Source organism: Macrobrachium rosenbergii, unplaced genomic scaffold, assembly GCF_040412425.1.
Source record: "Macrobrachium rosenbergii isolate ZJJX-2024 unplaced genomic scaffold, ASM4041242v1 13874, whole genome shotgun sequence".
NCBI classification, from domain to species: Eukaryota; Metazoa; Arthropoda; class Malacostraca; order Decapoda; family Palaemonidae; genus Macrobrachium; species Macrobrachium rosenbergii.
The window spans coordinates 625,378-640,585 of NW_027100718.1; the positions used below are offsets into that span (position 1 = coordinate 625,378).

General features: G+C 42.8%; 1 long non-coding RNA gene across 1 annotated transcript; it reads left to right on the top strand.

Annotated features, from left to right (window-relative positions):
- Nucleotides 1-8,518: 8,518 nt before the first annotated feature.
- Nucleotides 8,519-14,171, top strand: LOC136837849 (uncharacterized). Its single transcript, XR_010852795.1, has 2 exons — nucleotides 8,519-8,698; nucleotides 13,496-14,171. It is a non-coding gene; the product is annotated as an uncharacterized lncRNA (long non-coding RNA).
- Nucleotides 14,172-15,208: the final 1,037 nt, after the last annotated feature.

The window sequence follows — 15,208 nt, forward strand, 5'->3', positions numbered from 1 at the left end:
ACAAGCAACGCGGAGGACACTTGATGCTACGGAAAGAATATTATTCAGAGGCACGCCTCTACAAACAGGTGCTATATCCCGGAAGTGCCTCATCTTGGGCTGCATCATGAGTCTGCACAAAATGAACCCTTGGGAACCTCCTCAGTGGGAAGAAGCAACAGACAAGTCTTCAGCAAATCAAAACCCAGAGGAGCCTGTGGTGTCTTTGTTATGCTCTGCTGAATCTGGTGTCAATCAGGTTAATCTCTCTCTCTCTCTCTCTCTCTCTCTCTCTCTCTCGAGAGAGAGAGAAGAGAAGAAGAAGAAGAGAGAGAGAGAGAGAGAGAGAGAGAGTAGCAGTCTAGGCTAATCCAGCGGCGTCGAGGACCTTATCCGTCATCCACCCAAAGGACAGCAGATGGCAGCAAGGCTCTTCAGTCAGTTTGAAGGACTCAAGATGTGTTACCACTCAGCCGCTGAAATGGATGTATCTCTTCAGTCATTTTGGCTTTCAGCTGAAACACACCTGAGTGAAAAATGAAAGAGAATGAAGAAATTTTAAGAAGCTATGAGTGTCAAAAACATTCCTATTAAAACCTGCCTCCTAACAGACTGAGGTCTTGGGGAATATCATCATTCTCTGCTGTAAGAAGCATCAAAGGAAATATATCCAGCATCATCATTATCATGAATGAGAAAGAGGCATATCACGCGAACCTGTCCTTCTTTCTCCTTCCTGTTACATTCACACGTTTTCATGGGAACCACTTGACCAATACAGCTCTTAGCTCACGATAGCTCCTGCTGCTGCTGTCACCTGCAGATGGGCCAGGATGATCTGGGGTCCCAAGACTACATGGTATTCGAAATTAGAGCCCCACTTCTACATAAGCTAAAACTGATATGGACAATAAAGTAATTCAGAACAATTATTTATTTAAGATTCTCTCTGAGTATTTACTGTGTGGCCTCCATCTGCTTGTACCACAGCCTGCATTCTTGATATGATTTCAATAAGTCTACCATGTATAATTAACTCATTGAGTAAGCTAGTCACTCTTCAGGTTGAGCACGATCTGCATAGTTCTGTGTCTTTATGTCTTTAGATCAATGTTTTCTGTTGATTAAGGTCGAGACTAGTTCACTTGACAGAAGAAATCGATACCACTGTTTCAAGCAACTCTAATGTCTGAAGAGCCTTGAAACATGGTGTATCATGCAAAAAATGTGACTTCTTCAACAGATAATACATTTTCAGGATCCTTGGGAAGAAAGTAGATGATAACTGCTCATGACTGTCCTATTTCTTTGATGATCATTAACCGTTTGGCTGTGAAAGAGAAAAATTCCCAACATTCAGGAAATTTCACAACTTGGCAATAGTGCACGTCATCACTGATATCATCCAACTTTGCAGCCCAAATGGTGTCATTTTTATGATTTGGCTTCCTGACTGTGTAAATGAAGAATTCATCTGATGCGGCAACATGGAGAAAGTCAGCTTCATCCCAGTCTTTAAGAAATGAACCACAAAACCATGCACATTCTTCTCTCTGTTTCTGAGTGATGTTGGGCTTGCTGATAACATGAAATGGCTCGATATCAGATTTTTTCAACTCATGATATACAGCACTATAACTTCTCTTCGTTCCCCTTTTTGTTTCTAGTTCAAGCGCCAATTAACGTAAAGACTTTCTTGGTCTACCCACTGCCTCAGCTATGATGTCTTTTGACTCCTGAGAAAGGACTTCAGGCATTCCAAGATTTAGCTATCCAGGAATGTGAAATGAAGGATGCTCCAGCATCCCTGGCCTCTCTAAAGGTTATAGCCCGGATTTGGTTAATCCATCTGATTTCCTCCGAGTCCTAGCCGTGGCTGTATCTAACTCCGTCACTCATTCTGAAAATACAAGAAATGTAAAATGAAAAATAGCTTAATAGAAACTTAAAATAATGTACCTGGAGATAGGCTATAGCAGAAAACTTCATAACTTCCCATTTGTTCTGTGGAGGGAGGGGGAGCCTCTAATTTCGAAACACCTGGTATATGTATATAAGGTTCTTGAGATGGAAGCAGAGTGTGTGTTTGAATTTGTAGCAAGGGAGTGACTAGTTTACTGTGAAATCTAGGCTAACACAAGACTGTTTTATGTCCCATTGGCTGATTGATCTCTTTATGGACAGAGTGACTGGTGTTGACAGATGAATATGGTACTGAACAGGGAATGTGAAGAGAGACTGAAGGAACTGGTGAAAGGTCCTGAAAGTGTCTGCAAGACGAGTAACTTGAGAATGAATGGATGATGGAGAATGGATGATTTGTTGAGATACTTGGATGATGGTGGGAGGAGAAAGTGACGATGATAATGACAACTGCACTTCATGGAAGCAATAAAGCAGCACAGCAAAGCCACAAAATGTTTCTGTTCTGACTGACTCATTGTCTCCCTCCTTGTGAGTCCACTCTGATGAGTCTCCATGTGGAGGCAAGTGATTCACAGTAACTAGAACAACTTCCCATCTCTTCTTTTTCAGGATTGTTGAAAGGAAGAAGCAGCAACAAGGTCCTTATCAGGATTCGTTACCTGGCGAGGCATGACAAAGGTTGTCACGTCGCTGATCTGGCTCGTTTAGTCACAAGTCTCCAGCCAACACTCGATGTTTCAGTCATCCACATTCCTGGCCTCATAAACTGCATTTTACATGCATAACATTCAGTTGAAGGGATCATCCAAAATGCATCATGTAAGTACGGCCTTTTAACAAACATTGTAATCCTGTAGCTGATAAAGACACAAGTCTGATAAGAGGAGGTGTCACCGGGTGCAAAAATGCCTTCATGATAGGTGCTCCTCTTACAAACACATACTTGTATGTATGTATATATATACATACGAGTATGTATATTTACTCTCTATCTTTATATATTATATATATATATATATGTGTGTGTACATATATACAGTATATATACATATATATATATATATATAATATATATATATATATATATATATATACACACACACACACATTTGGAGATCTATCCATCTATCTACCTATCCAGTTATCCATTTATATATACCATAAATATGCAGTGTAGTACCTATTATTATCATTATTATTCTTGTTATTTCTATTCTTATCATTGTGAATAGCTAGGTGTGAAATGAGCTTAAGTACTATGAATTTGATCATCAAGCTTGTTTTGTCTATTTGTGTGTGAGTTAGTGTGTGTGTGTGTGTGTGTGTGAGCACAGTGAATTTGGGAGATAAGACAGACAGAGAGGCGAAGAGGGCAGCCATTCTGAGAATGATTATGAACACATGACAATAGACGGTTCCTGTGGGACCTCAAGAGAGGAGGAACTGATAAGGTCATTGGTGCTGCTTCCTGGCTGAAGGGAAATAGGCCTCTCTCTCTCTCTCTCTCTCTCTCTCTCTCTCTCTATCAGTCATTCACTTGGGAGGAGCTAAGTGGCTTGGATGCCCTACGCCCAGACCTTATCCAGAGAGAGAGAGAAAGAGAGAAGAAGAATTGTTATAGATAAGGAGCCTCAATGAAGCCCAGTCATCTGTCCTGTTATTTGTCTCTTCTTCTTCCTTCAACCGGGAGCATTTTTCTTCTCATGTCTAACGGAAGGGAAGGATTTGTTCATGACCATCCATAGAGACAGAGACAGATAGAGAGAATGACAGACAGACATACAAACAGATCTGTCAAACCCTCCTATTCCTTCATCGTAACAAATCACGAAGATGAAGATGCATTGTCGCAATACCTGACCTTATCGCTTAACACAACACTCCACCTCCGCCTCGAGCTTCCTGAAAAAGAAAGATAAGGGAGAAGGCACTTGTTTTCCCCCTGAAAGTTTGGTGCATGATAGAAAGTTTGCTTTCACCTATTGTCCTCCTCTTGACAATTTGAGAAAGAAAAGTCAGTGTCATGGTTCATCACATGACATCCAGTTCAGTCCCAGAGAGAGAGAGAGAGAGAGAGAGAGAGAGAGAGAGAGAGCGCACTGACTTCACACACACACACACACACACACGCAGAAGAGGCAGGAGCAAAGGTCCTTATCAGAGGAATCACGTGACCTGGTCGAGGTGCACACAAGATAACGTGGAATCCCCAGTGGTGACGAGAGAGAAGGACAAAGTCTCATGTAGCTGAGAAGAACATGAATCCAATAAGCGTAGGTGTCATGGCGAGTGTGGAAAGTCCCAGGGTCAGCAGGAAGTCCTTGTGGTTTCAAGAGAAATAGAAGAGGGAATTAAACCACTCACTGATAGGATGAGGAAATGGGAAGTTTACGGAAGAAGAAAGCAAGAGAGAATGAAAGGAATACAGGAGGATGGATCAGATAGCCAAGAAGAATGAGAGAGAGAGAGAGAGAGAGAGAGAGAGAGAGAGAGAGAGAGAGAGAGAGAGAGAGAGAGAATGTGATAAAAGAGGAAGAGAATGTGAAGGAGGACTTTGGGGAGAACAAGAAGTGTCTCAACAAGGAAGTCAGTGCAGAGAGAAAGGTGAGCAAGGAAATGGAGTCATCATAAAAGAGGCAAGGGGAAAAATTCTGTCTGAAGGGAAAGAAATCCTGGGCTGATGGAGTGATCATTTTGAAGGTCAGTTGATTGAGGGAGACAGAAGAGAGGCAGAGTGCCATGAGACAAGAGTGTGAGGGGTTGAGGTCCTTTGGAGAATGCTTGTGGAAATGGCTGTTGAGGATGTAAGGAGGGACATCAAGAGGCTGAGGAATGGAAAGACACTAGCAGTTCATGGAATTACAAATGAGATGGCATGTCAGAGTGGTGACAGAGTAATTTGATAGCTGACCATGATGTATAAGGTATGTCTGGAGAAGGGAAAGGTCCAAGAAGAATGCTGTAATATTGTAGCGTGATTCTGACCATAAAAGTCTGTGCTGGCACAAAGCGAGAGAGAGAGAGAGAGAGAGAGAGAGAGAGGGTCCACCTTCTCTTGTGTGAAGAAAGACAATGAAAATGTTAGGGAAAACAGAGGAACAAGTTTGGGATGTGTGATGTGGTGGACTGGTAGGCCTTTCGATGCTCTGTGAATGGAGGAGGTGTGTCTGCTTCACTTCAAAGGAACAGTGACTGAAAAAGTACCTGTAGGAAAAAGAGAGGGGCAGGAAGAGATCTAGAAGACAGATAAGCACTTGGTCACACAGTAGAAGATTTTGCCTTGATTCCAATCCCGCCAGTGAAGAGAACACAGAAGAAGGGAAGGAACACGAAGGAAGCATTGATGTATGAGGGCTTTTATCTCAGACTGACAGATAAGGACAGTATATTAATTTAATCACTAAAAACAAGTACTGAATTCATCTGACAAAGAAATCTGTCAGCTGAGCATTGCAGATAAACCCCAAGACCTTTCTTGATACCAAAAATCACCACCAATTCCTGAAGGCCAAAACACGTCCTCTGTCAGTTGCTAAAACTTGGAACAACTGTGCATATCCTGTGGTGAAATCATGTCTCTAGATCCTTCTTTTCAAAGTTTGCTATGCAATTCCATTCCTTCCTCATCTGTCACATCACAACGCCAGTGTTAAGACATTTCTGGAGGTTTCATTCCAGTTTAGCAACTTATTCAATCATTGTTTTGTCACAGTGTGAGAGCTGGTTTTAGTTACAGCAATATGTCAGAAATTGGGAAATGCATTATTTTTTGTCATGGAGTCAGTGAAGTCGTCTTTTTAAAGAGAAAATATGGGTTTTCTTTTGTAGTTTTGATGTGATTTTGACGAATTCTACCTTCACTTCTGACCCAGTCGTTTCCATCAGTGATGAAGGACCCCAACGGAACCATTTCTGTAGGGCAGGCTGCGTGTCGGTTGGGTAGGTGTAAAACCCACAACCCACTGCTGCTGGGACCTGGCAAAATAGGTCAGGTTAGGTTAGGTTAGGTTAGGTTACTGTGTGTCCCTGTGTTTCACAATGGTTTCCCACTGTGGTCACTTGTGATAGTTTGATGTAAAGGTGTTGCAATGGCATGGATTAATCAGACTTTTTGTCAGAAATGGAAGTGAAATTCTCAAAATCACATCAGGAATAAAAAAGGATACAAACAAAATGCCTAATTTCTCAGATGCAGATCTAACCATAAGAAATGTGACAATTCTGAAGGACAAATGAATGAAGTCTTCTGAGAAAAACCAAAATGCTCTTTAATGAATTATTGGGATTCCAAAAAGACTTCAAGTTTATTCTTTTATCATCATTTCCAACACTGAAAATGCTGCACTTTACATAACACTAGGTTTGGGTAAGCAGTTTCAGATCCTGTGGGTCAGACCTTTGAGTGCTTGATACCAGGGATAGCTGCAGAGGTCTTATTTTTAGCAAGAAAGATTATCTTTTAGAAAATGAAACTTGTATCTGGAGGGGTCACTGATTTTTTTTGGTGGGGTCCTTTCCAGGCATCCAATCCCCTGGAGTGTAAGATTTGCTATAATGTGTTCAGTGAAGACCACTGCCCGAGGATCCTCCCTTGTTCCCACTCATTCTGTGGCCCTTGCATTGATGGGCTCATCTCGACCCAAAAGAAGAAATGCCCCCTATGCAGGAAGGACTGGACAGCCAATTCAGCTGCAGACTTCATGATTAACAGAGACCTCCTTGATGCAGCAGAGCAACCTTCATCCACGCTTGCATCATCAAAGACTAAAGCCACGAGACCAAAGAAACCCTTACTGAAGACCACTCAGGATTTCAGGGAGAGTGTCACCAAGAGAGCATCGCTTTTGCCAGGAAGCAGAGGCTGAGGCTAAAGGCCTCATTGACAGCTACAGAGAGATGAAAAAGGGAGTTGAAAAAGTGAAGCATTCATCTGAACAGCTTTTGAGCTGCATTGATCAAAATATTGAACTGCTCCTGAACAGGCTGGAAAATTTGCAGAAGAATAAAACAAAATTTATCGAGTCTGATGCTCAGCTGGAATCAGCAGCAGACTTTATTTCAGCAGCACCTCTCATGCAAGAGGCAGACGAGCTTCTCCAGGCTGTGGAAGGAACCATGACAAAGTTTCAGGAGAACGAAAGGGGAGAACTTCACATAAAGAAGGTAAGCTGGCTCTCTCTCTCTCTCTCTCTCTCTCTCTCTCTCTCTCTCTCTCTCTCTCTCTCTCTCTTTCTCCTTGATCCTACTTATCTAGCACTGTGCACAAGAAAAGGATAATTTCTTTCTTATGGCATCTGTTAACTTCATCTTGTGGCCTGAGACATCTGGAAATAATTATCCACAAAAGAAACTGGAATGAAATTGGAGCTTAAATTCAGTCTGACCTTATCAGCAAATATCTTATAATATTTCTTTTTGTTTGATGAAGCTCTTCATTTCAAGGATCTTTCCAGTCTTATATGTAGATATTGCAGCCTTTCCAAATCATCCCTGTAACCTCTTTGTCCTCTGGGATTTGTCTCACAGGAAATTCTCAAGTTGAAAGAAAGTCTGAAAACTTCGTGAAGGACACAGAAACGACCACTGGGGAAGGAGAGCCAGAACAAGAAGAGGAGAGACTCTGTCCGAAGATTACGGTAAGTTCAAGGAGTCTTTTCTTCCACAGAAAATCAGAAAGCTAAAAAAAAATTGTCCTGAGAAACATCTACTTAACAGACTCAAGCTAAAAGTAACTGAACGAGAAGATAAAGTCTAATTTGTTTCAAACAACCCATCATTTCACAAAAGCCTCTCCTAAGAGTCAGCGCAATTTCCAGACACTCCACATAAGAAGACGAAGAAGGGTTCCCCTTTCCACTTGTCTGAGGATGCGTCTGGATCTCTGGGTGCCCTTGGCGGGGAAACTGTCCATTCTGTGTGTGGGATGTCCTAACACTTCTGCAATTTCCTTCAGCGATCTTGTGTTTTCTTTGCTCATTCCCACCTTTGATACTCAATATTCCATTCTATTAAGTCATCATTCTGCTTACTATTCCACTTTATGGTGTTGGGGAGTAATTCATCAGCTATTTCCGTCATCTTATTCAAGTATGATTCCTGATTTGGCAGAAATCCGGACAAGTGAGGTGTTTCAGCCCTTGGAGAAAGTGAACTTCGACCCTATCAACTTTTGTGGCCCATTCAGAGAACTAGCAGAGCATTGGCTTCTCCTGTGACACGAGATTCATAGTCAGGGCACAGATAGCTTCCCTTCATCCCATTATTTGTTGCAGAAACACAGCGAAGGGCAGCTTTCACCCCTGGGGTGCTCAGTGGCCCTGATATATGATCAGATGGGGGAGAAAAGGGGACTTGTCTTCTTCTGTGAGGTGACTGGAGGTCATGCTGATGCACAGAATAGGTTACCTTACATCAATGGCTTTGTATTTGAAAACATGACTTTGGTTTTTCAAAAAAAAAATGTGTTTTTTTATTTTTAGAAATCAGAATTAACAAAATGTACGCCTTTTCAGATAATTAACTACAAATCAAAGTGAAATATCTTTCCAGTTAAACAAAATACCTTCTAACCTCAAGTGCTTATGAGATTTTCTATCAAGGACCCATTCCTCAGGTGACTGACCTTCAAATTACTAATGGGTGCTTGAGAGGGGATGCCCAGAGAAAGATCTTTAGTGTGATGACTTATAAAGGGAAACTGAGGGTGGGTCCAGTCCAGATTGAGTCCAACAACCAACTCTCATTCACTCATCTTCAGGAAGGCGTTCTCCCACCAGGATGCTTTGTCATAGAGGTAAGCTTATTCCTGTGAGGATATGATGATAGGATTCCTTTCTGCCTCTCACAATCCTTTAGGAATCAATGTCCAAGTTCAGTATTGTGTAAGGACTTTCTTAATTTAAAATGAACATCATGAAGAGTTCATGATATGGAATGTGAGTCCTGACTTACTCAGGAGGTCAAATTTTATGGAGAAAAGAGATTCTACTGCAACTTGGGATTTTGAATGTGCATGGATTATGTGGTGCAGAGGGTAAGGGAGGAATAGCAACAGCTGATTTGTTTCAGGAGAGAGAGAGAGAGAGAGAGAGAGAGAGAGAGAGAGAGAGAGAGAGAGAGAGAGAATGCAGAATGTTTTAAAGGCGCTGAGTGAGAGAGACAAAGGTGAAAGGGCAGTGTGTGTGTGTGTGTGTGCAAGCATGGAAATGACAGCAGCAGCAGATGTTGGTGCACAACTGTAGATAAGAAAATGATTCTTGAATAGATTGTGAGGATAACTCAAGTCTACAGGTGATGCAGTACTGATGATGAGGGATAGTGAAGAGAAACTGCAGGAACTGGTGAGAGAATGTGAAAGTGTTTGAAAGTTGAGAGTATATGAATGTTGGGAGAATGAGTGATCTGTTTAGATATTTTGGAGTAGATATATTGGATGTTGGCAGCATGAGGGAACAGGTGAGTCTCAGAATAGGTAAAGCAAGGAAGCAAGGAAGGAAGGAAGGCAGCAGGATGTGTGCAAAAGACATGGAGGAAGCTTATACTCTCTATAAAGTCATTGTTGAGTCAGCTCTCCTTTATGAAAGTGAAGTCTTAATGCTGAATATGTGGAAAAGGGAAAGATGGAAGCTGTAGAGCTGAATTGTCTAAATAGTATGGATGGATCACTGTGTTTTGAGACAGTTCAGTCATGTGGAGAGAACAGAGGAGGATGACATGTTTTGTGAAAAGAGTGAAGAAGAAGAAGAAGAAGAAGAAGAAGAAGAAGAAGAAGAAGAAGAAGAAGAAGAAGAAGAAGAAGAAGACGAAGAAGAAGAAGAAGAAGAATGAACTCAAGAGAGATAGAGTTGAGTGGTGCAGTGTTTGTAAGGGTTTAGTTACAGTGCTGAAAAGCCTTTAGTGTAGGGGGAGGGGGATGATAGAGAGCTAATGATAATAAAAAAATAATAATAATATCGTGGAAGTTTCCTGCTCAGGAATTTCATCCACAATAGATTTTTGTTTTCTACTTTATTTCTTTGTCATTTGGGTTTTTAATTTGCCTCTTCTTCTTCTTCTTCTTCTTCTTCTTCTTCTTCTTCTTCTTCTTCTTCTTCTTCTTCTTCTTCTTCTTCTTCTTCAATTATTATTATTATTATTGAATATTATTGCTGCTTCAGCTGCATTTATTTTAATAGAAGACTTTTTCTATTTTCCTTACTGCGGACTTCTCTTCAGTGGAGGTGCATGCTAACAGCTCGCCTATATTTGTCATTTCATGGGGAAAAGTCAAAATCTGGATTCTGCTTCTTTATATATTCTATACAGTTAGTTATATACAATTGTTGCCGCGACGCGTTTTCGACAGACTCTTCTGTCATTCTCCAGCGGGAGCTAGTAGAGGACTGGCAGATTGCATAGGTCCTTCTGAATTTATACACGGGCTTCAGCGGGGGTCATGGATGGCGAATTCTGATTGGTTGCAGTCAGCGAACTTCAAGCCAAATTTCTGCGGCGAAGCTCGATCCTGACAGATCTTCGCAACCTGGGAATGTCATTCATTCCAGCGTTCCCATTGGCCTGCCGTTGCGTGATGTCATGCCGGCTTACAACATCGGTAGTTTGGCTGTTATTGGGCTGCGGATGAATGGTGTCATTATCTACTCTTTCTGTCGTAGTCGGGGGATTGTCTCGAAGGGCGCCTCGCTCATCAGGGGCATCTCCATTTTCAGGGTTGTCATTTTCAGGTATTCGTTGGATTTGGTGGGTGTTCTGCATTATTCTTCTTAAATTCGTGGGTAGGAGCGATGCCTCCTGCGTCGTATTCATTGTTGGTTTTCTCTCGGCAATGAGGAGCGCCTCTAGCAGGCGCAGACGTCGAGGTCGGCGGCTCTCCCGATTATACTTATATTTTGTATAATACTGTCGCGGGAGATGGAAATATTGTGAGTAGCACGGGCGTGGTTCATGATGGCACCCTCCTCGGCGTGCCAGGAGATCCTTTTGACAGACGCGCCGTGGTCATTCCAATATAAGCGCCGGGGCATCCTCGGACAGGACATACAAATTGGTAGACCACGTTCTTCTGCTTGAGGGGTTCTCTTGCTGGCGGAGAGGGGTTATTCTTCATCACCAGATCACGGGTGCGGCGGTTCTTATAATAAATTACAAGATTTATTCTCTTACTGTCTTCGGTCGGGTGACGTTTTCCATGACGATTTTCTTCATGGAGTTCTCGTCCTCACGGTACTGGGGATGCATCCGGGCCTTATAAAAGATCTTTATGTCATCTTGGGGCCAGGTTGTGTGTTCTCACCGTTGTACCATTTTTCCAGGCCAGTTCGAATTTCTTTGTTTACGAGTTTGTTGGTGAAACCATTGTTCACCAACATTTGTGCAGCACGTTCGAATTCCTTGTTGGTGTCCTGCCAGGTGGAGCAGTGGGAGAGGCCCTTTTAATGAAGGTCCTGACTGTCGTGTTCTTAAACCTAGCAGGGCACTCGCTATCCCCATTCAAGCAAAGTCCCAAATTGGTGGATTTTGTGTAGACTGATGTCTTCAAGTTCCGTTCCGTCTTTGTGACCATAACGTCGAGGAAGGGGAGCCGGTCGTCTGTGCTGAACTCGACAGTGTAGTTCAACACACTACATTATTGGAAGGTCAGACGAAGGGCTTCAACCTCCTCCTCGTTGTCTGCTTGAACGAAGACGTCGTCGATATATCGGGCATATTTCTTCGGCCGCTGGATTCTCTCGAAGACACGTTCTTCTACGGTGCCCATGTAAAAATTTGCAAAGAGGACGCCCAATGGAGAGCCCATCGCAACGCCATCCTTCTGTCTATACATGTGCCCTCTGTGCGTACAGATCTCCAGCAGAGCCTTCAGGGAACCTTCTGGGATGTTCAGGGGTCATTGTCGGCTCTCTATACACTTTGTTTAGGATAATGTGGATGGTTTCATCCACAGGTACGTTAATGAATAGACTCTCTACGTCCAGAGAAGCGATGGTCCCTGCGCCGGGAGTCTCGGATTACTTCGAGGAATTCCACAGAGGACTTCAGGCTATAACTGCTCGGGACGTAGGGGTCAAGATATGATTTAGTCGTTTGGCGAGGCGTAGGTCGGGGCAGGTGTTTGGCTGATGATCGGGCGGAGGGGATTGCCAGCCTTGTGTGTCTTGACATTCCCATACAGGTAACCAAGTTCGAAATCACCTGCGATGGGGAAGATGGACAGCATTGCTGGCAGCATTCACAGTGCTGATGATCTTATTAGCTTCCTCTTGATGTCTTCGATGGGGTTCCTCGTCAGCCTCTCGAATTTTGTCGTGTCCGACAGGATGGCATCAATTTGTCGAAATACTCCTCCATACGTATAAGGACAAAAGCTGCTGTCTTGTCAGCGCGACGCACTGTGATGCCTTCCTTTTCCTTCAGCTCCTTCGCAGCTTTCCTCATCTCACGGTGCAGACTCCACTGTCGTAGGACCCTCTCTCCGTGAGGGCTTCTGCTAACAGGAGGGGCTGGAGGCGTCGGAAGTTCTAACGGTGCCTCGAGATTCTAACTGTTGTATGGATTCAAGCATCAGTTCTATTTCCAACCTCTTCTCGTGGTTCTTTGGCCTCGAAATAAAGTGGCAGTTCAGCCCCAAATTCAGCAAAAGCGTCTTGATCCGGGGAGGGCTGAAATCTGTCAAATTGATGTAGCCTTTGCTGCTGCTGCGGCACTCGTAATTTACCGCCGTTGAGGGCGGTGAGTTTGCGCATGACGCCCCTCATGCGTTGGGTCATATCATCCTCTCGAAGGCGGTTTAGACAGGCCAAAACTTCTTCTTCAGAATTCATCATCGGGTGGGGATACGTTCGTTATCAATGTGGTCATCTTCATGGTCAATCTCAATCGGGTTGTCATCATGAAGAAAGAGTAGATAATGACACCATTCATCCGCAGCCCAATAGCAGCCAAACTACCGATGTTGTAAGCCGGCATGACATCACGCAACGGCAGGCCAATGGGAACGCTGGAATGAATGACATTCCCAGGTTGCGAAGATCTGTCAGGATCGAGCTTCTGCAGAAATTTGGCTTGAAGTTCGGTGACTGCAACCAATCAGAATTCGCCATCCATGACCCCCGCTGAAGCCCGTGTATAAATTCAGAAGGACCTATGCAATCTGCCAGTCCTCTACTAGCTCCCGCTGGAAAATGACAGAAGAGTCTGTCGAAACGCTGTCGCGGCAACAATTGTATATAACTAACTGTATAGAATATATAAAGAAGCAGAATCCAGATTTTGACTTTTCCCCAATGAAATGACAAATATAGGCGAGCTGTTAGCATGCACCTCCACTGAAGAGAAGTCTGCAATAAGGAAAATAGAAAAAGTCTTCTACAAAATAAATGCAGCTGAAGCAGCAATAATATTCAATAGAACCTGTTTAAAAGAGGTCTGCTGCCAAATTATATTATTATTATTATGATTATTATTATTATTATTATTATTATTATTTTTATTATTATTATTATTATTATTATTATTATTATTATTATTATTATTATTATTATTATTATTATTATTATGTTCTAACAAATATCCTCCTCCTTTCCCTTGACAGCTCAAGTCCTTGATGCAATGGTCTCCTCCTTCTTCTCCTTCTCCTCTTCCTCCTCCTTCTTCCCGTCCAAGGGCGTTCCTGGATCTGGAGTATGCATCCACCCCCCTGGGGAGGGTCATCGTCAGGGTCACTGAGAATGGCCTTTGGGGTCTCAACTTCCTGTGCATGTGTGCGGGGGTGATGGGACCCTCTTATGCCCACTCTCATGTCTCAAATATTTGGGATCGGGGTGGGAAAGGGGAAAGACTCTGGATGGGAGAGTACGTGCCCCATGGAGGAAGAGGAGGAGGAGGAGGCACATCAACTCGAGCAGTGTTGTTATCGAGGGAGGATTGGGGGAGGGAGAGGGAAAGGAAGAGTGGGATCTATAAATCGATGCCATGGAAGGCGGGAGAAGTGCGGGGAGACATCTCATATGGAAGAGCTTCAGAATTCTGGATCGTTACCAGAGATGATTCCCGTCATGGAATTTTATCTGGACCTTGCTTCGGTATGGTAGAGAAAGGACTCAATGTCCTCTCCAATGCCATCTGCTATTATGGAGGTGCAAACCTCAAAAACCTGAGAGTGGCTAAATGTGGCATCATCCTGTGATTGTCTCCCCTCCAGACGAAGTCAGTTTCGAGTTTGATTTCAACTCTCAGAATCTTTCTCAAATAAAGATGTTGTGAATGCCTTAAGTGTTTCATTTGCCTCCTTTATTATTATTATTATTATTATTATTATTATTATTATTATTATTATTATTATTATTATTATTATTATTATTATTATTATTATTATTTCCTGATATTCTCTCTCTCTCTCTCTCTCTCTCTCTCTCTCTCTCTCTCTCTCTATGCTTTGAGTCTCCACTGAAGGACTGCTTACACTAATGCTTTATCCCAAAATGCAAACTATTGTCTTACAAGAACAACTGTTGGAGGAGCTGAATGGCTCCCCAAAAAAAGAATGGTTTTATAAAAGTAAAAAACACACCAGACACTAAAAGTCATTATTTCCTTGACCTTGACCTTTTTCTCGGGTCACCCATCACACAGCAGACTTACGCTGGTGCTACTGATTTGCATGTGGGCAGTAGGCAGGCAGGCAGGGAGTAATGGTTCCTGGGCCTAGCAAAGTGAGCCAGGTGCAACAGCACCACTCAGCCATTGCCTTTTTCTTCTCCTTCTTCTTCTTCTTCTTCTTCTTCTTCTTCTTCTTCTTCTTCTTCACCCGCTTTGGCTGATTGCACCTTGACCTAAACCTTAACCTTGACTTTGACCTCAACCTTGACATCAACCTAATCCTTGACCTGAACCTTGACTTCAACCTAAACCTCGATCTTGACCTAAACCTCAACTTCAACCTAAACCTTGACCTAAACCTCGACTTCAACCTAAATCTTGACCTTGACCTAAACCTTGACTTCAACCTAAACCTTGACCTGAACCTTGACTTCAGCCTAAACCTTGACTTCGAACTAAACCTTGACCTTGACCTAAACATTGACCCAATCTAAACCTAGCTGATAGCCACTTTCCAAGGCAGGCTTTAAGTAATAAGTGTCTGTTTGTCTGTGTGAGCAGAAAACAGAATGAAATGAGAAAGACGACTTTGGCCAAAATCACCATTTTGAGATAATTTCCTAAACCGACTCAATTAATGAAAAATGCTGCTGAGAGATAAAAGCCATCTTCTATTCTTCTTCATTCATCCTCATTCATGATGTTC